The 18,343-nt window shown below is 34.1% G+C and overlaps 1 non-coding gene across 1 annotated transcript; it reads right to left on the bottom strand.

The window, feature by feature from the left end:
• Positions 1-13,541: 13,541 nt before the first annotated feature.
• LOC137757489 (U6 spliceosomal RNA) lies at positions 13,542-13,648 on the bottom strand. The gene has a single exon (XR_011072344.1). It is a non-coding gene; the product is annotated as a U6 spliceosomal RNA (small nuclear RNA).
• Positions 13,649-18,343: the final 4,695 nt, after the last annotated feature.

Here is an 18,343-nt window from a genome sequence, read left to right as displayed (position 1 = left end):
GCGCTCAGTAGCATCGAAGTGCTGACATTCCTTGTTTCTCTTTTTATTTGCCCATGGAGGAAGGGCTCTGAGGAATGTGGAACCACTGGAGAATTGTTTCTGAAACATGCTGTAAAGTAGAGTAGCTAAAAATTCTTCCTTCTGCTAGAGGATTCTCATATCCTAATCTGGTCAAAAGTTTTAGATAACAAAGTTATTTTTTTAAATGAAAGATGCATTTTAATCATGTCCAAGGACAGTAAAATATTTAGAGTAAATGGTAAATACTAACAGGGAAAGGCTGTCAGAGAATTACCAAAATGACCTTAATTTATATTGTTGATTTTAAAAGGATTTGCTTTATATCAACTGTCCCTTATTGAAGGCTAAATATTGTTACACTTCATTGACTTGCATAGCAACATTTTTAATGGGGAAAAGGTAGGGGCTAGGTAGAAACACTTAACTGAATCCTCATTTGTAAAAGAAAACAATTGGGCTGCATTCCTTCTTGTTATAAAGTCCTAGGAATCTATGCTAATCTACTGTTATAACCTGTCTCAGATAAATGTGTGGCTCTGACAGACCATCCAGGGACTGACAACTCCCTGGTAATGGGTTCCTCTAATTTCAGTTTTGTTTTAGGCAAAGAAATCAACTCCTGAAAGCTGTATCAGCACATATAATCACACATAGTACTAATAAAAATTATGTCAGTTCCAGTAATAGATTACTACTTCATTGATGAATTCAGAATTCATGAGATCGGTTCAATGAAGTGGCACCAATGCAAAGTGATAGTTTTATTGACAGGGTCTCCATGATTAAAGGATATAAAGAACTATGCTGCATTCATCTTATGGCTTTTGAAGGTACTAAAGTGCCAAAGTACCACTGAATATGTGAAACAAGAATACTCTATTAATATCTTGCTGATAAGCTGTATAGTCAGGATAATTAAACATTGTTCTGGTGGGATGAGAAGATTTAATTAGTCCAGGGCATTTAGAAACCATTAATAAAAGTTTAAGTATTCATCAGTCTTACAGCTATTGTTAACTGGTTCACTAATACATTATCATGCTGTTTATTAATGACACAAATTAATGGCATTTACAATATAAATGGTGGAATTAATAAAACAATAATTACAAAAAACATGAATATCGCCTTTAGAAAAAAAATACCCACCAAATTTTAGTTTACTAAAGTGTTTTGACTGCGGTACACAGTCTATTATTGCTCTTCTAGTTTTCTTTCCAGTGCCTCAAATTACACCTCATTATTGTTGAAAGATTTTACTCTTTTGACCTATTGTGTCTAAAATATTTGTATAAACCTATCACCTGCCTGGACTTAGAGATAAAAGTTTTACAGTAGAGGTTTTTGATTTTAAAAGGAGCTATTTTTGATTAAACTTTTAAAATAGCAAATTCATTTATATCATGGTGATTTTTTAAAAGGTATCTTGTGTTAGTCCTTTTCTATAAAAGTATATTTTTAAAGTATATGAGGAGAAATAAAATCCTCCCACTTTCATTCCCATTTTCATAAATTTGATATTTTGCAAAAAAACTGCAATACTTTATATGCCAAAAAAGCTTTTGTACTTAGTGTGTTTTTAAATAGTATCAAGAAAGTGGAAATTGTCTGTCTTTCTTTAGAAAAATATCTCCCCCTTCCACGAAATAAGCAAGGGAACCAGGGTAACTACTAAACAAAACTAGATTTTACAAATTTCAAGACTGTGAAATAAGAGAGGTATTTTCTGTTATTAAACACCCGGCTTGGAAGAAGAAAATGAAAACACTTTCCAAAGCATAATTTTTCTTGATAAAGAATATTTAATTTTAGTATAATCAATGCTTCTAAGTGTAATCTTTGGATTCTTGTCCAGCTACATTTATGCTTGGCCACAAGTTCTTAGAGCAATATCTTTACTTAAGGTCAGTGAATAATGTCCTCTTATTGCATTCTTCAGTCTTGGTAATAAGCAAATCATTTTGCAAAATGTGAGAAGCAGTCATGATACAAAGTATGTTAGAATACTTCAGTGGAATTCTAAGGTAAAACTGATGCAAAAATATAAAAATACTAAATTGGTAAGTAGTTAATAATAACCAAGTGGGTTATCAATATAACTTGGTATCTTAAAGGGTTCTCAATATAAAGCTGCTTTCTTATGTCATAAAAATATATTTATATTAATTAAATATATTCACTGCTGCCAAGGGTTATTATTTTTTTCAGGGAAAGAGATGTACCTTAGCAGTTGGATGAACTTGTAAAGAGAATATTGTTATTTTAAAAGGTAATTCTCATAACAAAAATTTTGAGTGCAAAAAATACAGTTCTCAGAAGTCAAGCATTTTGAATATAGAGTATCTGGGATTCCTAAAGGCTTATTCTTCTTTGCCAGTGTACAAATTTTATGAATGATGAATGCCCCCCCCCAACCCATACTTCAGTGAAACTTCAGCTTACATTTACTAGGAATGCAAAATTTGGAAGTGCAAATATGGCATTCAGGGACATTTTGTGTATGAAAGTGTTTTGTATGGCTAAGTGATATACTAGCGTAGATGAACAGCAGTATAAAGATAAGTTATCTCTTTCTTCAGCTCGATGCTTTGTGACGACCTAGAGGGGTGGAGTAAGGAGGGTGGGAGGCAGGCTCAAGAGGGAGGGGATATGGGTATATATGTATACATATAGCTGATTCACTTTGATGTACAGCAGAAACTAACAACATTGTAAAGCAATTCTACTCCAATAAAGATGTAAAAAAAAATAAGTTATCTCTTTCTATCCTCAATCTATTATGTTCATTATTTGTATTTCAACGTGTGTTACAAAGAAATTCACCAAGGGAACATTTATCTTTGTATATGTAGCAACCGCTGATGAGTTAAAAATAGGTAAAAAGTCAACCTGTGTTTCAAATACTGAAGTGTTTCATCAGACTTCCAAGAGTGACACAAAGTTGTAACATCTCTGGCACGTTTGGTCTATTTATCTTATGGCCATAATTACAGCCTCATATTGTGCTTCCGTCAGTAAGACAGGGAACCAGCTCTGCTAACCTAGTGTCATCAGTATGCGTACGTATTTTCCAATTTGGCAGAAAGAGGAGCTTCTATTTACATATGAATAATGTTAAATTAATGGAAACCTTTGAATGAAGTGACTAAGGGCATACTGCTCTTTTTCAAATAGTTATATGCAATAGACTGTTCCGCTTCTTAAAAAAAAAACAAAAAAGCTTACGGAGAAGTCTGGCTGAAGCCTATTTATTATACACGGGTAGGGTTTCAGAACCATTGGGTGGGTACGAAGGAGGTGGGAGGGAGACAGGGAGACAGATCTTATCTCTAAATGAATTGTAGATTTCTATTTTTTTTTCTGGGTAGGCAAAAAAAAGAAAACATTTATTTCAATGCAGATGTTAGTCTAAAACTTAATAAGCAGCAGAAAGCTAATGAAATATTCTTTTAAGAGAATGACAAATCTCATTTCTAAGGCAACCTCATTCCCTGAACTTTGAAATTCTGAAAAGAGCAGCATATTAAATGATATAAAAAGCACATTTACATATGAAAATGTCATCTAGAAATTTCAATATAAATGTGTTACCACCCACTAATTATAGATACTAAGTAGTCCAGTTTTATAAAAGATTCAGTTTCTATTTAAAATAGTATTACTCACTTAAAAAATATATCTAAAAGGTTATTGTTGAGAGAAAAATGGCAAACTTTAATCTACACCAATTAAATCTCAATCATAGCATTTTAAAGGTATTCATTTTATCTTTCTTCCATTAATGCTTTTAACATACGCTTCTTTATGGTTCTAGGTATTCATTACTTGTTTTATTGAAAAAATAAGTGTGACCTTGTGGAATGAGTTTCCTAATCTTTAAATTCTTTCTCTGAATGCAAGGTAATTATATATCAATGGCATGTATACATTGTAAACAATTGATTTTTGTTGTTGTTGTAGTATAGTTGATTTACAATGTTGTGTTAGTTTCTGGTGTACAGCAAAGTGATTCAGTTCTACATATATATGTATATGTATATATTCTTTTTCAGATTTTTTCTATTATAGTTTATTACAATATATGGAATATAGTTCCCTGTGCTATACAGTAGGACCTTATTGTTTATCTATTTTATATACAGTGGTTTGTATTTGCTAAACCCAAACTTTTAATTTATCCCCCCCCCCGCCCTTTGGTAACCATAAGTTTGTTTTCTATGTCTGTGGATCTATTTCTGTTTTGTAAAATAATTTCATTTGTATCTTTTTTTTTTAGATTCCCAATATGTGATATCATATGATATTCATCTTTCTCTGTCTGACTTACTTCACTTAAAATGATAATCTCTAGGTCTATCCACATTGCTGCAAATGGCCTTATTTCATTCTCTTTTACAGCTGAGTAATATTCTGTTGTATGTATGTATGTGTATATATATATATGCCACATCTTCTTTATCCATTCCTCTATTGATGGACACTTAGGTTGCTTCTAGGTCTTGGCTATTGTGAATGGTGCTGCTATGAACAGTGGGGTGTATGTATCTTTTCAAATTATAGTTTTTTCCGGATATATGCCCAGGAGTGGGATTGCTGGATCATATGGTAACTCTAACAATTGAATTTTTAGAGGTGGCAAAACTTGACTAAAAATAAGTCTTAATTTAAATTGTTCAGATAGTAAAGATAGAAAAACTCCTTCTAAAAATTAAAATAAGGAATCCATGTGTCCCGTATCCCACTTTATTGATTGCATTTTCCTCATTTCTTTTGTGACATGCTAGCCATACTAATGTGTATTTGAAGGGAAGGGGAATGTGGTTAATAGAAAGCAGACTGGCAGAGAGGAACAAGTTTTGACAGTAGAGAGCTCTACTATCTTCTAACAGGTTACAGAAACATTAGGGGTAGTCCCTTCAGCACAGGTTTCCACTATAGAAAGAAGAGAGCTGACAATCATGATTATCTCCTGGGATTAGATCACTAAAATACCTGAGACTTTTCATTAATCTGAGAGGTAAAAGACAAACCAGGAAAAGTATGATCAAAGGTGATCACTTCATTCAAAAGTTTGAATGAAACTTACTGATGACACCATTGCCTTTTTTTTTTTTAATTAATTTTTATTGGAGTACAGTTGCTTTACAATGTTGTGCCAGCTTCTGCTGTACAGCAAAGTGAATCAGCCATACGTACACACATATCCCCTCTTCTTTTTGGATTTCCTTCCCATTTAGGTCACCACGAAGCACTGAGTAGAGTTCCCTGAGCTATACAGCAGGTCCTCATCAGTCATCTATTTTATACATAGCATCAATAGTGTGTATATGTCAATCCCAATCTCCCAATTCATCCCACTGCCCCAACACCATCGCCTCTTATTTCCTTTTCCTCACTTTGGAGGTAGAGGTTAGAAAACCCAACTGCAAATCATAACTTGAGCCCCCTTTATCCTTTTGTTTCTTGCAGTGTTACCCAATGTTAAGGCTTGATCAACCACTCGTTGATTTAGGACAAGTCATCTTCTCAAAGCATCAGTTTCCTCCATTTTAAAATAGAGGTAATATCTACTTCAAAGGATTGTGGGAACCATGGAATCCTGCAAGTACATAGCACCCAGTAAGCATTCAATGGATGTATATTATAATAATTATTATTAAGGCTGGCAATGACCAAGGGAGTGATTTCATAATGATATCTAAATATAAATAGTAATCTCAGAGTAAGATGACCAACTGTCCTCAGTCTCCTCAGGGGATAGAAAGTGAAAGAAGATAACTTTTTGGAACAACATATTTAACTATCATATAAGAAAGAAGGATACTGAAGAAATTCAGTATTGACATAGGTTTCTGGATGGAGTGCAAAACGGATAGTCAGATGAAATGAGGTTTCCATATGGCTGTCACCAATGTTAACCAGTATAGTACAGTACTTTCTCTTCTAAGGTCTAAATTAATTAAACATAGAATATGGGCACCATGATCTGTGTGGCAATATTTTTATCAGTAGAAGGCAATGGCAGGCTTTTTCTGTGAAACGTGTAAAGCTTGAAATTGCAAAACTTTGGGACATATAGGATACAGGGAGATAACAATACTTTTGTTACCACCAAAGGTTGCTTTAAACAAAGAGTCTCTGTACGAGTCTTTTGGTGTATATTATTCACTGAAACACTTTTAATCCTCACAGAATATAACCTATCAACTAATCTTATGCATAATTTTCTTCTGGAGATTTTTTTTTTTAGATTTCATTCTTGGCAAGATAATTAATAAACTTCTTGGATATTAGAAGTGGTTTCAGATCTAGTAATTAATTACTGCTTGTTTAAAGGGGACAACAATACCTTTTTTGTTATTTTGGTCACTTAATTCTGTTGTCTTTTCCATGGTTCCAAATTTAAGTCGAGAAATTGTAATCAAATATTGTCCAATTATAAACCAAGTGAAGTAGGTATCGTTTATAATTTACCAAGTATATATCAACATAATCAGATTCAAGAGTTACGAATTTAGTGTGAGTTATACATTAATAACCAAGAAAATATTATTCTCCTACCTAAATTTTACTCATTTGAAGATGATATCGGATCCTTAAAGAAACTCTGTGGCATGTCAGGCAAAGCATTATGCTAGGAGTGAAGATCTGGATTCTAGTTTTGTGAACTCGGGCAAGTTACAATCTTTTTAGAACTGAATTTCCTCTTCCATAAATATCAGTTATGCATTATAGATAAGCTATTAAGTTTAGGAATACAGCTATACTGTAAATATAATATGGCTTCTACTTTGACGGAGCTCACCTTCCAGATGGGTGTGATTTTCTTACTGGATAATCTCTAAATTCACATTCATTTTAAAAATTCTGTGATAGTAATGTTCTTTCAGATTGCCAAGGATTGGCCAGCATTATATGTAGGAAAAGAAAGGACACAGGACACGTAACAATTGTACATTAAGTATGGAATGAGAAAAAGAGAGAAATAAACAAGCCCATGCCCACAGAAGGCGCTCAATTCAGAATTGTTTACATAATCATTTTACTAAGAAGTCTAACAATGTGTTTCCAATTTGTGGTTTAGCAGATTTGTTTTTCCAATATTTTATATTTCTGCCTGTTTTATTTATATTTTATTTTAATTTTTTTTTTCTTTAGGAAACTTGTGGAAGTCTAAGAGGACATCTTTTAGTGGGTGAAAATACTCCTAATTGACAGATTACTTAGGCAGCAAGAACATTTTACTAGCTAAGTTCATAGCTCTTCTTAGTAGTTACATAATAAAAATGAAATGGCTTAAGGCTAACATTTTTAAAGTGACGTGTGGGTAGCTGAGAAACTAAATGACTAGGAGAGGTGAAAATTACTACATCATTTGAAATGTTACCTAAACCCAAATGTGTAATGTTCCTAAAATCTATGGTATTTTACAGTTTGCAAAGCACTTTCACATTCATCACCTCATTTGAACCTCACAAGATCAAGATCACCAGAACTGGAAACAAGAGGAAAAAAGCAAAGTAAATGCTATCTTTCTGTTTAAATAGTATTGAGGCTCTATTCATTCCCCAGTATGGTCTGACTGCTAATCTTTAACAACACTGCAACACTAGAACTTTGTTTTCTCTCTCTTGTTCCCATCCTCACTACTAAATCAACAACAGCATTTTCTGGTTATGCCTATCACTTTTTTTCCAGTTTGAGTTAGGAACATGGAAGTAAGAATACAGGTGGGAAGGTTGACAGAATTTGAGGGGGTGGTTAGTTTGATCCTTTAAATTTGGTTCTGTTTTGCATCAGTCTTTATAAATGTGTGAGTGTGTGTGTGCACTCATGCGTGGTTTGTGCATGTAACCCAAATATGCAGTTTTAAAATATCTTGTCAAGTACATACAGTCTGATCAACCTTTAATATTCACTACATGTTCAGAAGAAGAATCATTCTGCCCATACTCTATTCACAGGGTCTGTTTACCTTGATTTATGCTGGGGTCCAAAAATAATTCAAAGAACAGGAAAAAGGAGAGGAGGATGGCCAGACCGTCTGGTTCAGAAGTAATTTAATAAATTTTTAATTGTAAAATGGCATTGTTTCATAGCAGTACTTAATGTCCTTATATGTCATAAGAACTCAGGAAAACAAAAAAATAGAGTGCTTTAGGGTACCTATTTTTTAGCTATGGCCTAGAGGATCATTTTGATAATTTGGCAAACCATAAAAGGGAAAAAATGGTAATATTAGAAATAGGTATAGTAATATTTTCATTTTTTTCCTAATCTCAGATACATAGAATTGAGCTCGATTATATTCCGTTTAAGAAGGCAGATAATAATTGCAAAAAGTTTAGCCTGCTTGTAATTATCATACTTTTCTCCTTTATTGACAAGTACTCAAGATTATTTACAGTCCATTGTGATTTTTTATTAGCAAAGGATTATCATCTGAGCTCTTTAGTTTTTAAAATCTCCAAGTCTTTTGGTGTTTTAAAATATAAGGCCTTGTTTGTCATTAAGAAGCTGCTGGCTGAAAAACAGAATTTTTAACTCCGTCCGATATACTGTTTCATTGTGTCATGGTTAAAGTACCAGTAAGTACTTCATTATTCTCTAGGGCTGAACATTTTCTTGTAGTTAAATGAGGTTTGCCCTCCAAGGAGAAGACGAAAGCAATCAATACTTCATTGAGATATTATACACTGGTAGTTTTCCCAGATGGCTTAAGCTTAAGGCATCAGCTTATCAAAAAATATTTTCGGATCTGTTCCCTCCTTTCCTGTTGGCCCTCATCAACTTTTGTCTAGACTATTCCAAAAGTCTCCACATAGTTCTCCTTGCCTCTAGACTCTTACTTGCTCCAATTCTTTTCAATATTGCCATTATAGCTTAATTCCTGTGTGAGATGTGATCATGTTATCCATCAGCTCAAGAAATCTATATTGACCACAGAATAAAGTCCAAACTTTTTAGCCCTTCACAAAATTCCCAAAGCCTATTTCTCATTTCCACCGTCAGTAGTGGCCCTGCAAACACACAACAAATGCACACATGCACACACATCTAACACAAATCATAATATATTTCTTGAATGTGTCAGGCACTTTCACGAGTCTCTGCCTTTATTATTACAGAGAGGAAATCAAATACAATTGCTCGGTATTTTAATTAAATTAAGGAGTTCAAACACTGAACTAGAGGAAGATTTTAAGCAAGCAAATCTCCCTCTCCTTCTAGCCCTTGAATTTCACACTCACCCACTCAGGCCACCTGTTATCTGACTAGTTTTTAGCTCAAAAGCAGATAATTCCAGAGCAGTCTTTTGATGGTTTTCTAAGGATTAAAAAAACTTCGTATAGAGCATATTCATTCTGATCTAAAAGTAAAAAAGCAAGCAAGCAAGCAAACAACCGAAAAACAGAGTATCATAGGGCAATAATAACAAATTACTTGAGCCCTTTTTTGGGGAGAAGTGATTTTCCACATTTCTATTTTAAAACTCTCATGAGTAATTCTTTCAGCAATTAATAAAGCCCCATGAAAGAAAAAAATCTGTATTGCAATTTGACAGTTGTCACACCTGTAGCTCGCAATGAATTTTCTTTTCAAATGATTTCTTAGCAATGATTTTTCCAATGTACATAAAAATGGAAATATTTTTGCATTTTGCAGCCCAAGTGATCTTTTTATTTTCCCTGTCAAAAGTGGGTCTTGGGCTTCCCTGGTGGCGCAGTGGTTGAGAATCTGCCTGCCAATGCAGGGGACACGGGTTCGAGCCCTGGTCTGGGAAGATCCCACATGCCGCGGAGCAACTAGGCCCGTGAGCCACAACTACTGAGCCTGCGCGTCTGGAGCCTGTGCTCCGCAACAAGAGAGGCCGCGACAGTGAAAGGCTCGCGCACCGCGATGAAGAGTGGTCCCCACTTGCCGCAACTGGAGAAAGCCCTCGCACAGAAACGAAGACCTAACACAGCCATGAATAAAATAAATAAATAAATAAATAATTTAAAAAAAAAAAAAAAGTGGGTCTTTTCTCCCCTCAGAAAGCGGAAGTGGAACACATTTCTATTTTCAGCATGGAACTATGGCTGTGGACAGTCGAAGGTGATTATATCACAAGATTAAGGAGAATTCTGAATGTTAGAGAGCAAGCCTTTTTGCTTAGTCATTTTGGTAGATTAATCAATTTCATTTATATGTTTTTTTTTCATATATGTGTTAGGCACCTACAGACAAAACTTACGATTGCAGGCAAATGATTTTCAGAGTTAATATTTACCTACTCACTATTAGATATGGTTATCAAAACAACCCTTAAAAACTTTAAAACTCTCTCAACATTACAGTAATTGTTCATATTTTTTTGCAACTTTTATTCCTTTGAATTTTTGTCCAATGAAATGATCAAGATGTCAGGGTTTAAACTATTTCTATGTCTGGCCTCTTGGGAACCTACAGCAACTATTTCAGGTCATCACATGTTATTCGATGACTCATTTTTTCACTGTACTACAACAAACTCCAGGGAATAAAAGGAATAATGCAAATACCAAAGGTCCTTAAACTGGAACTGTCAAGGAGAAAACATAAAATAACCTTTCAACAAGCATGTGTTAAACTAAGTACAACACATTAAGAGAAAATTAGACTGTGCCATTCCACGGGTCTCTTTCTACTCTTGAGCCTATAAATATAGACTGATTACCTCTTTGGTATTCCTTGGAATTCTCCCATTAATGTAAACGACAGATTAGATATTTGAATAAAAACCAGAACAGAAGACTTATGCATTTTAGAAGGATGTACAACTATAAGCGTTGAAGTTAAAAAACAAAAAGAATTTAACCAGAAATTGTGTCACCAGACTATTCCAACTTAACAAAGTCAACTTGTTTTGAGGTTAATTTATCTAATATTTATAAGAAGGAATAGTTTTGTACCTATATCACATATATACAACCTTTTAAACTGGCTAACCACAGATGTATTAAATAATACAGAATATTTGCTGCTGAATATATAAGCTTTTCTCATAATTATGCCACTAGATTATTTATAATACATCTATGTTGAAGAAAATGTTAATGTAATATTTAGAAAGCCACTAGTTTGCTTGTTTTGTAGGCACAATGTAGGAGCAAAAGGCAGCAACTGGCACAGTGCCTCCTATGTTTAGCTGTAATCAGACTAAGTGTAGTTCCATATTTTTCTAAAGTTTAGATAAGTATGATTTTGCATTCAGGGTCCATTGTGAACAGAGTATGAAACTGTAAAATAGGATCTAAGATCTACCACCTTCTAAGACCTCAGTAATGAATAGAGAGTATCAAGAAGATTATCTGGTAGACAGCAGAGTTTAAAGTCAGAAAACATGGGTTCTAGAACCACCACTGCTTTTAATACACATTTGACTTTAGGCAAAATACTCCCTCATAACTTAATCACACATCTGTTAAGTGGGTATAATAACTGTCCCACTACTGGGGGGCTCAAATGAAATAATAGACGTAATTTTTTAAGGATAAGACACCATGTAATTAATATAAAGTATCTCATTGTGCTGTACATTTTGACTTAAGAACATTGATCAGCCTTGAGTACTTATCACAAATATATTATTTCAAATTTTTCGATTTAGGATTTGGGAAAATATGGGCAGAAACACAGTGAGAAACTTGTTTGAAGTGAGAAAGCAGATAAGAAAAAGCGGTGTTAGAAGATACATTTTTCCTTTTTTTCCTGCCTACTGCAGACTTAGAGAAAAATAAATTCTTGAAAACGTCTCACTGTAAAAACAAAAAAAAGTCACTACGAGTTCAGCAGTTTCCCTAAAAAGTTTGTTGTTAACAGGAGAAATGGTGGCTCTTGGAGTGTTTCAAATTCTAAATGTTGCCATAGAAACACAGCTTCAGACACTGGATAGAGTGAACCATACGCCACTTTTTTTTTTTTTTTTTTTTTCTGGTAAGTATTTTCTTAGGAGTATATCTTGGAAAAACTAGACTACGAAATAGGTGGAAAGACACGTTATGAAGCCCTTTGTTGGGTCATGATTGCAGAGCCTGGACCTTGTTTAACCCACAAACACATTTGTTCATGTGTTAAAAGGTGTCTGTGCACTGCCCTGAGGAACTGCTGTCGGGAAAAACACAACTACTGAGAACAGAGCTATTCTCCCTACTGCCCATAACAAGCTGGGAGTTCAAAAACTTATCAAATATAGCCTTGAAGCAGCCAGAGGCTAATGTGTTTTCTTTTTTTTTTTAAATGAAAGCGTCTTTATTTATTTATTTATTTATTTTTGGCTGTGTTGGGTCTTCGTTTCTGTGCGAGGGCTTTCTTTAGTTGCGGCGAGCGGGGGCCACTCTTCATCGCGGTGTGCGGGCCTCTCACTGTCGCGGCCTCTCTTGTTGCGGACCGCAGGCTCAGTAGTTGTGGCTCATGGGCTTAGTTGCTCTGCGGCATGTGGGATCCTCCCAGACCAGGGCTCGAACCCGTGTTCCCTGCATTGGCAGGCAGATTCTCAACCACTGTGCCACCAGGGAAGCCCTAATGTGTTTTCTTATTAGAATGTATTATGGGGCTTCCCTGGTGGCGCAGTGGTTAAGAATCCGCCTGCCAATGCAGGGGACACAGGTTCGAGCCCTGGTCCAGGAGGGTCCCACATGCCACAGAGCTGCTGGGCCCGTGCACCACAACTACTGAGCCTGCGTGCCACAAGTACTGAAGCCCGCGCACCTGGAGCCTGTGCTCCTCGCATACCGCAACGAAGAGTGACCTCTGCTCTCTGCAGCTAGAGAAAACCCGCGCACAACAAAGAAGACCCAACGCAGCCAAAAATAAATAAGTAAATAAAATAAATTTATTAAAAAAAGAATATATTATAATATAATGTATTATTAATGTAAGTATTTTGAGAGATCTGGAGACAGAAAATTTTGGTTATAGAAGTAGAAGGTTTGAGACTCCTTTTGGTCTTTGTGGCAAAAAAATTTCCAATGTTTTAAGATATCACATTATTTCCATTGCTTATAAACAATATACATATATAGCATATACAATTTGAGAAACAGAAGATAAAGAATATAAAGATCCCGAGTGATTTTAATGCTTATATATAACGACTTTTAAACTTCTGTATATTTTCACATAGATGAAATAGAAAATGTATCATTTTATAGCCATATTTTTCTACTTAATATTGAGATTTTTCACTGAAAATAAAACCTCACATTGCCATATGATGCCAGATAGTCTATAATAAGAATAGTAGAATTCAAGACTATCAAATGCCAAATGATTAATGTGTTTCTCCTTTTCTGAATTTATTTGCATGTCCTTCATTAAGGATGGAGATCCTGAAAAGAGGCAGTGGCCAAGAGGCTTTTTTGAGTTTATATGAAGGAAAAGTTGAGTTGTAACAACCTTAGATTTCTTAACGTTGCTTTCAAAATCTTGGTTTCTTTAGCTTAATATCACATATGTCATTTTTTTTTTTTTTTTTTTTTTTGCAGTCCAAAGGTCTTGAAAACACGGATTGCTTCATGAATTTGTGTGTCATTCTTGCGCAGGGGCCATGCTAAGTGTCTCTGTATCATTTCAATTTTAGTATATGTGCTGCTGAAGCGAGTGCTCATATTTGTCAAATTTATCAATCATATATTTTCCATCAAATCCATTAAAATAGTCATAGGAATATAAAGATACAAATGAAGTTTAAAATAAAAATTTGAATAATGTAGTGAAATAATTTACCTCTTAGTGTTTTTGTTTTCTTGGAATTTACTATTTAGTATAAGGTTTACCCCAAACTGAAGTTAATTTCTAATTAATTCAGGTCACTAAAGTCAGATTCAGTGAGTTATTACCTTAGGCCCATTATAGTTCTTTGGCAACCTAAAGAGTTAATATAGCTTTCAAGTTTGTCTACTTGACAACTGGGAAAGAGCTTTTGCCCTTAGAATATCTGACTCACTAATGGAGAATCATAGAATTTTTAAAGCCCAATTATGCATGGGGAAGCAGCACTTTAAATCCTGATGATCTTAAGGATGCAATCAGATAAGTCTCCTGATCCATATTAATCTTGTTATAGCTAAATGAAGATAACCTTCCTTCATAGCTATGCTGTTCATGTTTCATTTAATAATGAAAATTTAAGGCAGGAAACACTGACCAAACAATCTAGTTAAGAATAGCAAATTGTAACACAGTCTAATAATCTCAATTTCTGCATATTAACTTTAAAACATATGTGTACATATGGCTGCCATTTTTCCAAAGTCATATTTGAAAATCCACAGAATACGTGTATGCACCTCAATTTGAGGCTGTTTGTACATGTAGTGAATGTTGTTAACATCGATATTAGCTGTAGCTATTTAAAACTATGTATGTAATTATATTATTTCATTTAATCTTTGTAGCAAAGCTGTTATCCCCATTTTAAAGGTGAGAAATATTTATTTTACAGGAAAGCTAAGTAAATTGCCCAAGGTCATATAGCTAGCATATTCCTTTAAAAATTATTTTGTATAAATAAATGCTTATGCGTGAAGTTACTTAATCCAAAATATAAAATGGAATTGAAATTTTTAAGTGATTTTATCCAAGTGATGTGAAATATTATTTTACAGTGTATTTCAGATAAATTTAATTCTGTAGTCCAAGTTACTCTACTTTTAAGATTTAACACTTCTCTCTTATAAAGGTAAATGCTCCCAAAGAGTTTTTTTTTTTCTTGTTTCTTGTTTGCCTATGTCTAACAGAATCCTGACATTTTCATTTCTGTACTTTAGAAAGGAAAAGATAAGTGTTTGGGTACTGTCATTGCTCATTTTCTATGAACAGGCTCTATGACAAGTGCATATTAGACTCATTCTCAAGTATGTTGCAAGTGAATGCAACTGTCTATACAAATCTTCCTTGACTTACAATGGTGTTATGTGCCCAAACCCATAGTAAGTTGAGAATATCGTAAGTCAAAAATGCATTTAATACACCTAACCTACTAATACACCTAACCATAGCTTAGCCTAGCCCACTTTAAACGTGCTCAGAACACTTACATTAGCCTACAGATGGGCAAAATCATCTAACACAAAGCCTATTTTATAATAAAGTGTTGAATACCTCATGTAATTTATTGACTACTGTACTGAAAGTGAAAAACAGACTGGTTGTAAGTGTATAGGTTGTTTACCTTTGTGATCACATGGCTGACTGGGAGCTGCAGCTTGCCCAGCATCATGAGAGAGTATCATACTGTATTCTGCTAGCCCAGGAAAAGATTAAAAGTCAAAAATTTGAAGTATGGTTTCTACTGAATTTGTACCACTTTTGCACCATCAGTAAAGTTGAAAAAAATCGTTAAGTTGAACCATTGTAAGTTGAGGACTGTCTGCACTTTTAGAGAAGAGACGGTAATAGTATCTGAATATTTTTTTTACTTTCCAATGAACTGTCAACTATGAATAATGGTAATGCCTGAGCACAATACTGTGCATGCCAAATTCTTAAAAATATGGTCCCTGTCAATAATGTCAATGACTAGCATTTAATAATTCTAATGATCAAAGAAATATTCTAAAAGTTTTATGGTGTTTCAAAAGATCTACACATTATGGAGTGTGACATAATTTCTAAGCCATCACAGATCAGCTTAACAACTGCAGAAATAAATACCATATTGTTGTAAGACGTCAACCACGATGGAAATGTAAAAATAACTGAATTCACAGTTAAAGTCAAATCCAAAGCAGTCTAAATGCTACAAACCCAAATCTTTTGAATTTTCAGTCTGTTGATTAAAAAGTGCAAGATACCAGTAATGCAGCAAAATGCTTATTTTAATATTTGTTACTGAGATTAACAATAATTTTTATGTAATTTGGGGGTTGGGCATCTGGGATCTGAAAACAAGGCATATAATTATATTTACATATAATTGCTTTTGTCATTTTAATTAGATTTTCACTTAAATTTATCTGAAATTGATGAAATTTATTTGTCAAGAACCATTCATATATTTCAGTAAAGAAAGCACTCTAGAATTTTTTCCGTCTGTGAATACCAGTGGGCATACATGAATATTTAAATGTAAATCTTCAGCTTGATTTCCCCCATGGTGTGTTAAGAACTGTATAGAAACAGTTTCACAAAGTGGAAGATATTGGATATGTCCTAATTAAAATCATTGACCAAAAAATATCAAATAAAGGCCATAAGTCCGATGATGAGGCTAGTCCATGGTTTACATGGCATGCCACCATGCATATATATATATAACCAAGAATAGATAATTCACTGAATGCATCCAGTAAGTTTATTTTTTTTACATCTTTATTGGAGTATAATTGCTTTACAATATTGTGTTAGTTTCTGCTGTATAACAAAGTGAATCAGCTATACATACACATATATCCCCATATCTCCTCCCTCTTGTGTCTCCCTCCCACCCTCCCTATCCCACCCCTCAAGGTGGTCACAAAGCACCGAGCTGATCTCCCTGTGCTACGCAGCTGCCTCCCACTAACTATCTATTTCACATTTGGTAGTGTATATATGTCAATGCTACTCTCTCACTTCGTCCCAGCTTACCCTTCCCCCTCCCCGTGTCTTCAAGTCCATTCTCTACTTCTGCGTCTTTATTCCTGTCCTGCCCCTAGGTTTATCAGAACCCTAATTTTTTTAGATTCCATATATGTGTGTTAGCATACGGTATTTGTTTTTCTCTTTCTGACTGCATCCAATAACTTTAAATAGGAATACATTTTAAGTCCATTCTTTATTCAGGTCTGTTCTCCAGTTAAACTCATACATTAATTATAAAAAACAGACTACTTTTGTGTAAGAGAAGAATATTTTGGTCCTGAATACATTTTATTCAGGCAAAGTGCCTAAAAGCAAACACATGGCCAACTCATAATAACAGTCTGTGGGTTTGCTTGCAGGGGTATTAATCATCGATCTGCCACAAATGTATATATTTAATGAGAAATTTAATATACTGCATAAATTTCAGTTTTGGTCAATACAGAGTCATTATACACAGTGAATCCACATTGTTAGATTAGTAAACACCATAAGATATGTTATTTATTGCACGCTAGGCTGAGAAGAAAAATATCAATTCTCTTTTAACTGTACAACTGTTCAACTGCTTTTTTCAGGGTAAGTGTGCACTGCTTTGGGGCAAAGGTCAGTACGATATTTACATAGTTAATAAAGACCAAACACAAAAGAATGATTTCTGAGCATAAAAATGGAAAACTTTATGCCATAAATTGCTAAAGGAGCTATCTCAGCTTTGCCGTGTACAAGCTGTATATCTTGGGCCAGTTATTTAATTTCTATGTGTTTATTTCCTTATCTTTTAAATAGGGATAGTAGCAAAACTTATCATAAAAGGTTGTTGGAAGAGATAGTGAAAAATGCATGTAATACTCTTAGAATGATTCTGAGCATACAGTAAATGTTCAATGAATGTGAGCTGTTATCAGTGCACAACACTCCTAGTTTATTGCACAAAAGTATTCTTTCAACTCATTGCTTAAAGGGTAGAAATGTATGTATTCATCAGTAACATAGTTAACTATATCTTTTCAAAAGTACTACTCAAAAGTAAATGCTAACTAAAAGTCTCTTTAAAAAACTGTTTGACTTGGTTCCCAGTATGCAGAGAAGAAATGAAAGTTGCATGGAAAATTTTGTAGCTCAGAGGTTCAACTAATTCATCTTTAGGTTAGGAGAGTCTGGAAATAACCAATTATTGTTATGCCAAGGTCACCATTTATTTTTTCTCTGCAAAGAAAACTTTAAAGAGAAAAGATATAATCTTGTTTGGCAAGTACTGAATGGGAAGAGTTGAAACCAGCGTTTTTTTAAAATTGAAGTATAGTTGACTTGCAATATTATATTAGTTTGAAATCGGCATTCTTAGTGAGCTTAATTTGTTCAATGGCGTGGCTCATACTGGCTTACCTGATGATGATTATGCTCAATTAAATGACTCATAATTCATCTGATCATCAAAATTCTAATTAATAGACAAAGTGGGCTTAGTAATGGTTTGGGCCCTATTACATAAATCACCAGGGAATTAGGCTTTATGTTTTTCTACTCCAATAAAAGAGCTCTAATATACCAACCTGCTCATCAAATTAAAGTAATATTTCACATGCTGAGAGAACTCTAATTTATTACCAGAAAATTATTTATGTGTAAATATAATTCTTAGCTTAATTTGAAAGATTAAAAACCAACGTATGATTGCTATCCTTTTTATCAGTTCTTACTGTGACATCTTACCTATTAAAATGCACTTTAT

Source organism: Eschrichtius robustus, chromosome X (genome assembly GCF_028021215.1).
Source record: "Eschrichtius robustus isolate mEscRob2 chromosome X, mEscRob2.pri, whole genome shotgun sequence".
In the NCBI taxonomy this organism is placed as follows: domain Eukaryota; kingdom Metazoa; phylum Chordata; class Mammalia; order Artiodactyla; family Eschrichtiidae; genus Eschrichtius; species Eschrichtius robustus.
The sequence above is the reverse complement of the archived record's forward strand: the minus strand, read 5'-3'. Positions and strand labels throughout refer to the sequence as shown.